Source organism: Dipodomys merriami, unplaced genomic scaffold, assembly GCF_024711535.1.
Source record: "Dipodomys merriami isolate MVZ:Mamm:240054 unplaced genomic scaffold, mDipMer1.0.p SCAF_1184, whole genome shotgun sequence".
Classification (NCBI taxonomy): domain Eukaryota; kingdom Metazoa; phylum Chordata; class Mammalia; order Rodentia; family Heteromyidae; genus Dipodomys; species Dipodomys merriami.
In genome coordinates this window covers 54301-65160 of record NW_027202476.1, presented here as the reverse complement: position 1 = coordinate 65160, position 10860 = coordinate 54301, and positions in this window count along the sequence as shown.

Sequence of the window (10860 nt, the reverse complement as noted above, 5' to 3'; positions counted from 1 at the left end):
TTTAGGATTGGGTTACTATTAATATCAAGGTTACTCTTCGGGTTCTGTCCAAGATTAGAGTTAGGATTAGGGAAATGGAAGGTTGAGAAATTGAGTGACTTACTTTCTTTGTGTATATATATGCACTATTCTAAGGCTTGAACTCAAGGCTTGGCTTCTGCCCCTGAGCTTTTTGCTGTAGGCTAGCATTCTACCACTTAACTCATGCTTCCACTTCCAGCTTTCTTTGACAGTGAATTGGAGATGAGAGTCTCACAGACGTTCCAATCTAAGCTGACATTGAACTGAGATCCCCAGATATCTGCCTTCTGATATAAGGTACTACTTATGCCCAGGAAAGTGCCCAAATTATACTTATTTATTTTACTTGTGTTCGAGATTGAGACTTGAATTCATTATCTGACAGCTTTGCTCACTAAGTAGCACTCTGCCACTTGAGCCATATCTTCAAAAGTGATTATTTTAAATAGCTGGAAATCATTAAATTTTCTTCAAATGATAAGTATCATTAGTGTTGTTCTAAAACTTTTCCTAATCAAAAAAATTTATTGACCCTAGAGTTTATCTGAACAGATTCTCCTGCTTTGCTTCTAATTGCATAACATTGTAAGGACTTGATTTTTTAATTATTATTTTAAGTAGGAAAGCAGTTATCATTAAACAAAACAGTTTATGCGTACTATATACCTTGATCAATGTCAACCCTTTCAACATTCTCATCCATCCCTCCCCTATACACCTCTTCCTTCACTCTTCTTAATTTTGTAGGATATTTACTGGATTCCTCTCTGCATTTTACCCCTTTTCTCCTATTCAATCTTCTACCTTTTCCCACTTCACTCCTCTATTGACTACCCACTTCCATATGATCCAGCAATTCTACTCCTGGGCATTTACCCGAAAGATTACAAACCAGGATATAGTAACGTTTTCAGCACAACCATGCTTACAGAATCAGCCCAAATACTCCTCAAGAGAGAAATGAACCAAGTAAATGTAATACACCCACACACACACACACACACACACACACACACACACACACACACACACACACACACACACACACACTCATACACACACACACACACACACACACACACACACACACACATACACACACTGGAAATTCTACTTACCCATCAGAAGAATATTGTACCATTTGTATCTCTCATTTCTCATTTCATCTGCCTGGTATCTCATTGCCATCATATTGTCCCTGTACTGCAGTAACTGACACATGCAAACTGATGTAAAAGATTTTCAGGTTATGGGCTAACCATAGATTCCTGAGTAGGAATTCTCTGCTCATTCTCTTTGTCTATTCATGCCTTTGAGTAGTGATTGTACAGATTCATTTGAACCATTTGCTACACAGAAAAGAGATGAACCATACATATATATGTATGTATATATATATATATATATATGATTATATATACACACACACATATATATATACATACATGGATATATGCACACATATGGATATATATTAAATACTTGAATATTTTTTATGTTTTCAAGAATTATGGAGCTAACAAACATCACATGCATTTTCCTACCTTTTCAACTTTTTCAAAACCTAAAGAACTTTGTCTCTTTTGAATACCCAATTTTTAAGATAATATCACCATCTCTGATCTGTCAGTGGCCTTGAAATTAGATGTTAAAATAGGACAAAGTTTTTTAGGCTTTTTGGTGGAAGAGAGGAGTATTACTAGGGTTCTATTCAGGTGTTCTCTGCTTGCTAGATAGGACTTTAGTTGTATAGCAACAAGCAGTTCAATTACTTTTGCCATACTTCTGGTCCATTTTATTTACTTGAGGTCTTGAACTTTTTGCCCGGGTTTGATCTCGGATTGACTGAATGATCTTAGATTGCTTCTTATGTCTCGCACACAATTAGCTCGGATTAAAGATGTGAAATACTATGGCCAGCTCATTTGTTGAGATGGCTGTCTTGGCAGTTATTTCTTTGGCCTGGCCTGAGACAAAGATCCTTGTCATTTCTGCTTCCCAATCAGCTGGGATTACAGATGGGGCTACTATACTTGGTGTACATGACACCTTCTGGTTTTTTGTGTGTGTGTGTGTCGGTCGCAGGGCTTGAACTCTGGGCTCGAGCATTGTCCCTGCACTCTTCAGCTCAAGGAGAGTGCTCTACCGCTTGAGCCACAGCACCAGCATCGGTTTTATAGTGGTTTTATTGGAGATAAGTGTCTCACGGACTTTTGCTCGAACTGTCTTTGAACCGTGATCCTCAGATCTCAGCATCCTGAGTAGCTAGGATTACAGGCGTGAGCCAACGATGCCCGGCATACCTTCTATTTTTTAAAAGAGGTTTTCATTGTAAAAATGCTGTGTAGAGGGGTTATAGTTACATGAGAAAGTTAATGAGTACATTTTCTATCAAGCATTGTTACCTCCTCCTTTGTTTTTCCCCTCCCTTTCCCTCCCACCTCCACAAATACACTCCCCTCTACTCCCTTCCCCTCTTCCCCACCTATATTGTAAATATACATTTTCAACATAGTGTCTTGTGCATCTCATTGTTACAATGCGTCAACCTGTATCACTATTTATCTATTTTGTTTTGTCCCTTCCCCTCCAGAAGCTAGAGAAGGGTGTATACAAGATGCAGGGCACCGACACTAAATACAGTGAAAACGAAGGTTAAACCATGGGGGAGGAACATAAAAAGAAAAAAAAACACATGGTAGATTATAAATCCTATCTTGGGGTTCATTTTGCTTAACAGCATCTTATCTGGTCATATGGACATACCTTTTGAACTTTTATGCTTGTCGCAGACATATAATAGTTATTGCAAATAAGGGAAACCATAGGACCAATGATTCTTTGGTTTTGGCTTACTTCACTTGATATAAAGTTTTCTAAGATCTCACTTAGAGCCATCCTATGATCCAGCAGTCCCCATTTTTGCGCATTTACCCAAATGATCACCAACAAGACCATACTAAGCTACTGGTACAACTATGTTTATTGCAGCATTATTTACCATAGCTAAGATATGGAACCAATGCAGATGCCCCTCAGTAGATGAATGGATCAAGAAAATGTGATACACACACACACACACACACACACACACACACACACACACACACACACACACACACACACACACACACACACACACACACACTGGAATTCTATGCCTCCAATCAGAGAAAATGGCATCGCCCCCATGTGCTAGGAAATGGAAAGACGCAGAAACAATTATATTAAGTGATTAAGCCAGGCTCAAATAACCACAGGTCCCATGGTTAATCTTACTTGGAGTAACTTGTACATGGTACCGTATAAGAGGATGTTATGTGAAAGGAACCCCAAGATAGGGACACAAATGTTTTTATTACATGAGATTCTTATCTCTATATAATCCCCAAATAAAGTTGGAAGGGGAGCTGTCATTTAAATACAGAGCACCACCTTTGAGGGAAAAAGCCTAAGTGACAAGGTAAGGTCCTAAGTTTAAACCATAATATCAGCCCTCAAAAAAGTTGATTTCTTTTCCTTGAGGTTTTTATTAAATTGCTCCGGAAAATAATCGACGTTGCATTTATGTTTAGCATTACTATTAAAATCATGTTATATTTATTTATGTTATTCTTTATTTTCTTAAATTTTACTTACACTTTAATATCCAGTAATGATAAGAGATGATTACTGTTTCACAAGTTTTTATGTCAGTTGAATATATGGATGAGAGGTGCATACAAGGAGTTTGGACTGAAAATAGATATTTGCAAGGTCTTCACATAAGAATTGATAGTTGAAGGAGCTGTGGGCATGTATGAAATGAACTAAAGAAACCAGCAAGGAAAGATTAGGTATGATTCTGGAAAGCAAACAATTTTGGAAGAAAAACAGAGCCAGGAAAATATGTATCTTTTGGTAAGAACTTTGTAACCCACCTACACATTTAATTCCTTATTTCTAGTGGAAGGCATTTCAGTTAACTTTATTTTACAAAGTTAAACATGAATGACATTTAATACTAACTGGCCTCTGTCTCAGGTAAGCAATTATTCTAGCCAGGTGCAAGGGCTCATGCCTATAATCCTAGTTATGCAGAGAGCTGAAACATCTAGATCATAGTTCAAAGCCAGTATGGAGAGGAAAATTGGTGAGACTTTACTGTGGCACTGTGGCTCAAAGTGGCAGCACTAGTCTTTAGTAATAAATATCAGAGACAGAACCCAGGCCCTGAGTTCAAGCTCTCTGAAATTATTCTTAAAATACATGTTCTCAGTATTTCTTCAATTTGTCTAGAAGAATGTTTTAAACTTAGGGATTTTTTATTGCATGTTGTCAGAATTGATTTTTAAGATGTTCAGAGAAAAATTATTTATAGTAAGAACTGGTTTGCATTGCTTTGTATTACGTTTTGCTTCTACACCTATAGATCAGCTGGAAAGTAGATGGCCAAACCCCTCCTCCCTCCACCAAAGTTGTAAAGTTCATTTTTCAACATAATGACTTGTATATCTCATTGTTGCAGTGTGTCCACCTGTACCCGTAGTTAAACGATTTGTTTATGCCCTTCCCCTACACAAATTGTACCAACATCAAATACAGTGAAAGCAGGGGGAGAGACATAAAAAGCAATATAGAAATCATCTTAAAAATAAGTTAGAAACAACTGCATTAAATAAAAAAAAATTGAATACTGATCTTGGGGTTCATTTCCCTAGCATCCATTTATGTGAACTTTTTTGCTTGCCTCAGACATATACAAGTTATTGCAAATAAGGGAAGCGATGGGACCTATGTTTCTTTGGGTCTGGCTTACTTCACTTAATATAATTTTTCCAAGTCTTTCCATTTCCTAACAAATGGGGCAATGTCATTCTTTCTGATGGAGGCATAGAATTCCATTGTGTATATACACCACATTTTCTTGATCCATTCATCTACTGAGGGGCATCTTGGTTGGTTCCATATCATAGCTATGGTAAATAATTCTACAATAAGCATAGGTGTGCTGATAGGTTTACTATGATCTTGTTTGTGATCATGTGGGTAAATGCCCAACAGTGAGATTGCTGGGTCATAGGGGAGCTCTATGTGGAGTCTTTTGATGAAACTACATACTGCTTTCCAAAGTGGTTGAACAAGTTTACACTCCCACCAACAATGCAGTAAGGTTCCCTTCTGACTACATCCCCTCCAGCATCTGTTGTTATTAGAGTACTTGAGTATAGCCATTCTAATTGGGTGAGGTGGTACCTCAATGTTGTTTTTATTTGTAATTATTTTATGGCTAGAGAGGTTGAGTATTACTTCATGTGTTTATTGGCCATCCTTTTTTCCCCTTCAGAGAAGTTTCTCTTTAAGTCTTTAGCCCATTTATTTAATGGGCAGTTGTTTCTCTGAAGATTTGTTGTTGAGGGATTTAATTTTTTGAGTTCCAGGTATATTTTAGATATGAGACCCTTATCCCTTGTATGACTAGTGCATATCTTCTCCCAATCCATAGGCTTTCTAGTGATCTGGCTAGCTTTGTCCTTTGCCATGCAGAAGCTCTGCAATTTCATGAAATCCAATTTGTCCCATTTGTCTTTGATTTTTTGTATTTCTGGGTCTCTGTTAAGAAAATTTCAGCCTGTGCCAAGGAGACCTAGGGTTTCTCCTATTCCTTCCTGTAATGTTTTCAGTGTAAGACTTCCAAATTTAAAGTTTCAAGTATTACAAGAAGATCTTTGATTCATGTTGAATGGATGTGAGTAGCTTGAGCTGTTGCATAATTCGTGTGTGTGTGTGTGTGTGTGTGTGTGTGTGTGTGTGTGTGTGTGTGTGTGTGTGTGTGTGTGTTGTAAGGGGGTTATGTGTATCATTGACATCAAGGATAAGGAACTTGGTTCCTTTTTCTGAGATATACATTATGATGTTTCTTTGTTGGTGGTAGACTCTGATTGCTTGCCTTTTCCTGATGTGAACATTCTAGCTCAATTTTTCAATTAAAGTTTCTTAATTATTATTGAACATAGAATGCTCTAATATTGGTTTGTCTTTAGTCTGCCATCTAGGATCTACTTTTTTTCTTAAATATTAACATTCAATATGAATTTTACCTCCTGACTAATTTTCCCCTTTAATTTGCATTTTGAAATAAGAATTATAATATCTTTGATCTCTGTATTCATGAAGGAAAACCATTTTGAATTCTCGATTTAATGTAATAACACCTGGACAGATTTGTTAGCACCAAGAACTTAAATTTTCTTTTGTAGTTTTAGTTTAAAATAACCCTCCTCTTTGTTTTTAGAATGGGTAGACAAAGAATTCCCCCAATGCCTCACAACTTTTATCTTTCATTTTGTCTGTGCTTCCTTGTCACTGCTAAATTGTTTTGGATACATGTATTAGCTACCCCAACCCGTGCAAAGCTGTTGCTGCTACCCAATTTACTGACAATACAACTCAGCAATTACAGTCACAATTACCCTTTCCCTGGTATCCTATTCTCTGCTACTCATTTTGCTACCCATAATTCTTAACACCATGGTTCCATCCACCTGATCTCTGACACCCCTGTCTCTGCTACCACATTCACAAACAAAGCAAAGCAAGAGTAGGCACAGACAGTCGACTTGGGTACTTCTCTTGCAGGCACAATGGGACGTTATTCCTCAGGTATTTAACATGAGGGACTAACTAGTGGTGGAAAGAAAAGACGTTACTCAGAGGGGACTAAAATCTAAGGATATCAACTTATAACTTGTTGCTAGGAAAAGCAGGTCCTAAGGTGAATGTTAATGAGAAAAGAAAATTTGACAAAATATTGGGGATGATATAAATAAAAATTTTAGCTTAATCTCTTCTACCAGTGATCTGAATTATTTTATGACATATATATGTAACTACTTTGCATTTTTAAAAGTATATGAAGATGCACATTTATGTGGTACTTATATTAATTTATGGAATATTTGCATATGACCATGTTAATGATTCTCAATAGTTTATGCTTTATGAACTGCTCATGAATCTGTCTTTGGCAATGTGAATTGAGCTCTCTAACAATAAATGGGATTTCATTGTCAAATACTACAAGGATATTACTGAAGCAAATACCAAAATGAATGCTGGAACAAGAAAACTGAACAAAGCTACAAGTTTGAAGGGAAGGGATCAGTGTTAAGGGCTATGATAAAAGAGAAAATCTTCACCATGTAATTTTTGTTGAATTACTGGCTTTTTAAACATTCTTAGAAAGCAGAACATGATTTTTGAATCTATCCTTTTGGAACCTCTTTAATGAGTGGTTAAACAAAAAATTATCAAAATGACTGAAAATCCACTATTAGATTAACATTATACTCAAAGTTCCCTTGAGATGCAGGTAGGCTGAATTCCTTTTCTATTAAATTAATGGAATAATCTTCCTTTTGCTTAGTTGGACAGTCCATGACACTTGTTCCAAAACAAGAAAAGATACTGGAGAGAAAAAAAGAGGAAAGAGAGCCAAGGCTGCTGAAATTAGCATATTTCCCATTTGGACTTTAATGGGTTGTGACTACAAAGAATTAGAATTTCATCTTAAGATAATAATTTCAAAATGGATGTGCTAAAGGATAGCTTGGGAATGTAATATTTAATGCTTTGGGATTACTTGAAGACAAAGGTTTACAGCAAACTTTAAATTCCAGAAAAACTGTAATGTTCCAATAAACACCTAGGAGAAATATAATTTAAAAATTCATCTGTTCAAAGCAAATCCTGGCATGAAAGTCTGTGAGTCAGTTATCTCCAAACAGGAAGTGGCACTGTAGTTCAATTGGGAGTGGGCTCCCCTTGAGCTAAAGAACTCTGGGATATGTTAATACCCAAGTCCTGAGTTCAAGGCCCATGACTGACAAAAATAAATTTTAAAGAATTAAATCATTAGGGCTGGAAGAAGACTCAGTGGTAGAGTGCTTGTCTTGCATGCATGAGGTCTTAGGTTCAATTCTTCAGCACCACATAAGCAGAAAAAACTAGAAGTGGCACTGTGGCTAAAGTGGTAGTGCGCTAGCCTTGAGCTGAACAGCTCAGGGACAGCACCCAGACCCAGAGTTCAGGCACCCCTACCAACAACATCATCATCAACAACAACAAATTAAGGCATCAAACAACCTGAAGATATTGTCCAGAATAATGAATGCAGCATTATCCGTTGACATGACTCAGTGACTTGAAACCAAGTTTACCAGGGGAGATGGTGGGCATTTTGTGTGTGTGTCAAAACCTGCAAAATTATTTTCTACTTTCCCAGGGAAGGAGAAAGGAGGAAATGGGGGGGTAGTGAGGTGTTTGGTGGACTTGCCTTTTGGTTCACTGATAGATTTCTGGAGTCAAAATCAGAAAAATTCTGCTTGCAGTCCTAGTTGCCTGGGTAATGACGAAGCCATGTTCTGGAAGTGGTTTTGTCCTGTCCTTGGCCTGGTTCCAACCACGACTGGATAATCCAAGTCCCACTGGAAGTCCAAGATGCCTTGAAGACTACTGATCCATTGTGCAGGTGGACCTAACCACAGCCAGAATAGGCAGAAAATGCAATTTCCAGGGCAGCACTGGAAATCTACAGCAGGCAGAGATTTTTTTAACATATTTTTATTGTAAAAATACTGTACAGAGGGCTCAGAGTTACAGGACTAGGTAATGAGTAAATTTTCTATACAGCATTGTTACCTCCTCCTTTGTTTTTCTCCTACCATCTTTTCCTTCCCCTCATCTCCAACTCCTCCCTCCTCGACCCCTGCCTGAGATTGTAAATTCATTTTCTGCACAGTGTCCTGTACATCTCATTGAAACAATGGTCAACCTGAATCCCCATTTAAGCATTCTGCTATATCCCTTCCACTCTCCAAATTACAGATATATATATATATATATATATATATATATATATATATATATATATATATATATATACTTCTTCAGGTGTCTAATGGACATTGCTTATTTCATCTTCAAAGAAGTCTCTCTTTAAGTCTTCAGCCAATTTAGATATTGGACAGTTGTTCCTTTGAGGATGTGTTGTTGGGGTATTTATGATTTTGAGTCCTAAGTATATTTTATATATAAGACTTTGTCTGTTTTATGACTCATGAAGAACTTCTCCCAGTAAGTGGGCTTTTTATTGATCTTGCTGTCTATGAACTTTACCTTGCGGAAGCTCTGCTGTTTCATGCAATCCCATTTGTATAACCTTTCTTTGATTTGTTTTGTTTATCATTCTCTATTAAGATATATATATATATATATATGTATATGTATATATATCACCCTGCATGATATATATGATATATAAATATGTATATGGATCTAGCTTTAGTTTTCTACAGGTGTATAACCAATTTTACCAGCACCATTTACTGAAAAGGCTGTCTTTCTTCCATTCTATTTTTTTTAGCTCCCTTGTCAAAGATTAGGTGGCAATATGTCAGTGTGTTTATTTTTGAGTCTTCAGTCCTATTCATTGGTCCTCAGAACTGTTCTTGTGCCAGTACCAAGCTCTTCTTATTATTGTGGCTTTTTAGTATAGTTTGAAATTTGGAACTGATATTGCTCCAGTGCTCTTCTTTCTTGTAAGAATTGATGAACCTACAGCCAGCATTATACTTAATGGTGAAAAGTTAAAGCCATTTCTCATTAATTCAGGAAAGAGATAAGGATGTCTGCTCTCTCCACTCCTCTTCAACTACTTAGTATTAGAATGCTAGCTGGGACAATAAGAAAAGATGCAAATTTAAAGGGAATCCAAATAGTGAAAGATGAAGTAAAACATAAAAGATTACCAACGGAATAGAATTGAAAACACAGAAACGAACCTACAGTCCCATAGCCATCTAATTTTCGATAAGGGAGCTAAAAAATAGAATGGAAGAAAGAAAGCCTCTTCAGTAAATGGGGCTGGCAAAATTCATCAACTACTTGTAGAAAACTCAAGCTAAATCCTTATTTATCACCCTGCAAAAAATCAACTCCAAATGGATTAAAGACCTCAGAGTCAAAGTAGACACTCTGAAAATATTACAGGATGGAATAGGAGAAACCCAAGGTGTCCTTGGCACAGGCCTAAATTTTCTTAATAGAGACCCAGAAACACAAAAAAAATCAAAAAAAGGTTGGACAAATGGGATTGCATGCAATTGCAGAGCTTCTGCCTGGCCAAGGACATAGCTAGTCAGATCACTAGAAAGCCCACGGATTGGGAGAAGATATTCACTAGCCATACAATTTACAAGGGTCTCATATCTAAAATATACTTGGAACTCAAAATATTAAATCCCCCAACAACAAATCCTAAAAGAAACAACTGCCCAATAAATAAGTGGGCTAAAGACTTAAAGAAAAACTTCTCTGAAGAAGAAAGAAGGACGGCCAATAGACACATGAAGAAATGCTCAACATCCCTAGCCATAAAAGAAATGCAAATCAAAACAAGATTTAGATACCAACTCACCCCAGTTAGAATGGCAAAAATCAAGAACTCTAACAACAACAGATGCTGGAGGGGATGTGGACAGAAGGGAACCTTACTTCACTGTTGGTGGGAATGTAAACTTGTTCAACCACTTTGGAAAGCAGTATGGAGGTTCCTCAAAAGACTTCACATAGAGCTCCCCTATGACCCAGCAATCCCACTTTTGGGCATTTACCCAAATGTTTACAAACAAGACCACACTAAAGCTACCAGCACAACTATGTATATTGCAGCATTATTTACCATAGCTAAGATATGGAACCAACCCAGATACCCTTCAGTAGATGAATGGATCAAGAAAATGTGGTATATATATATACACAATGGAATTCTATGCCTCCATCAGAAAGAATGACATTGCC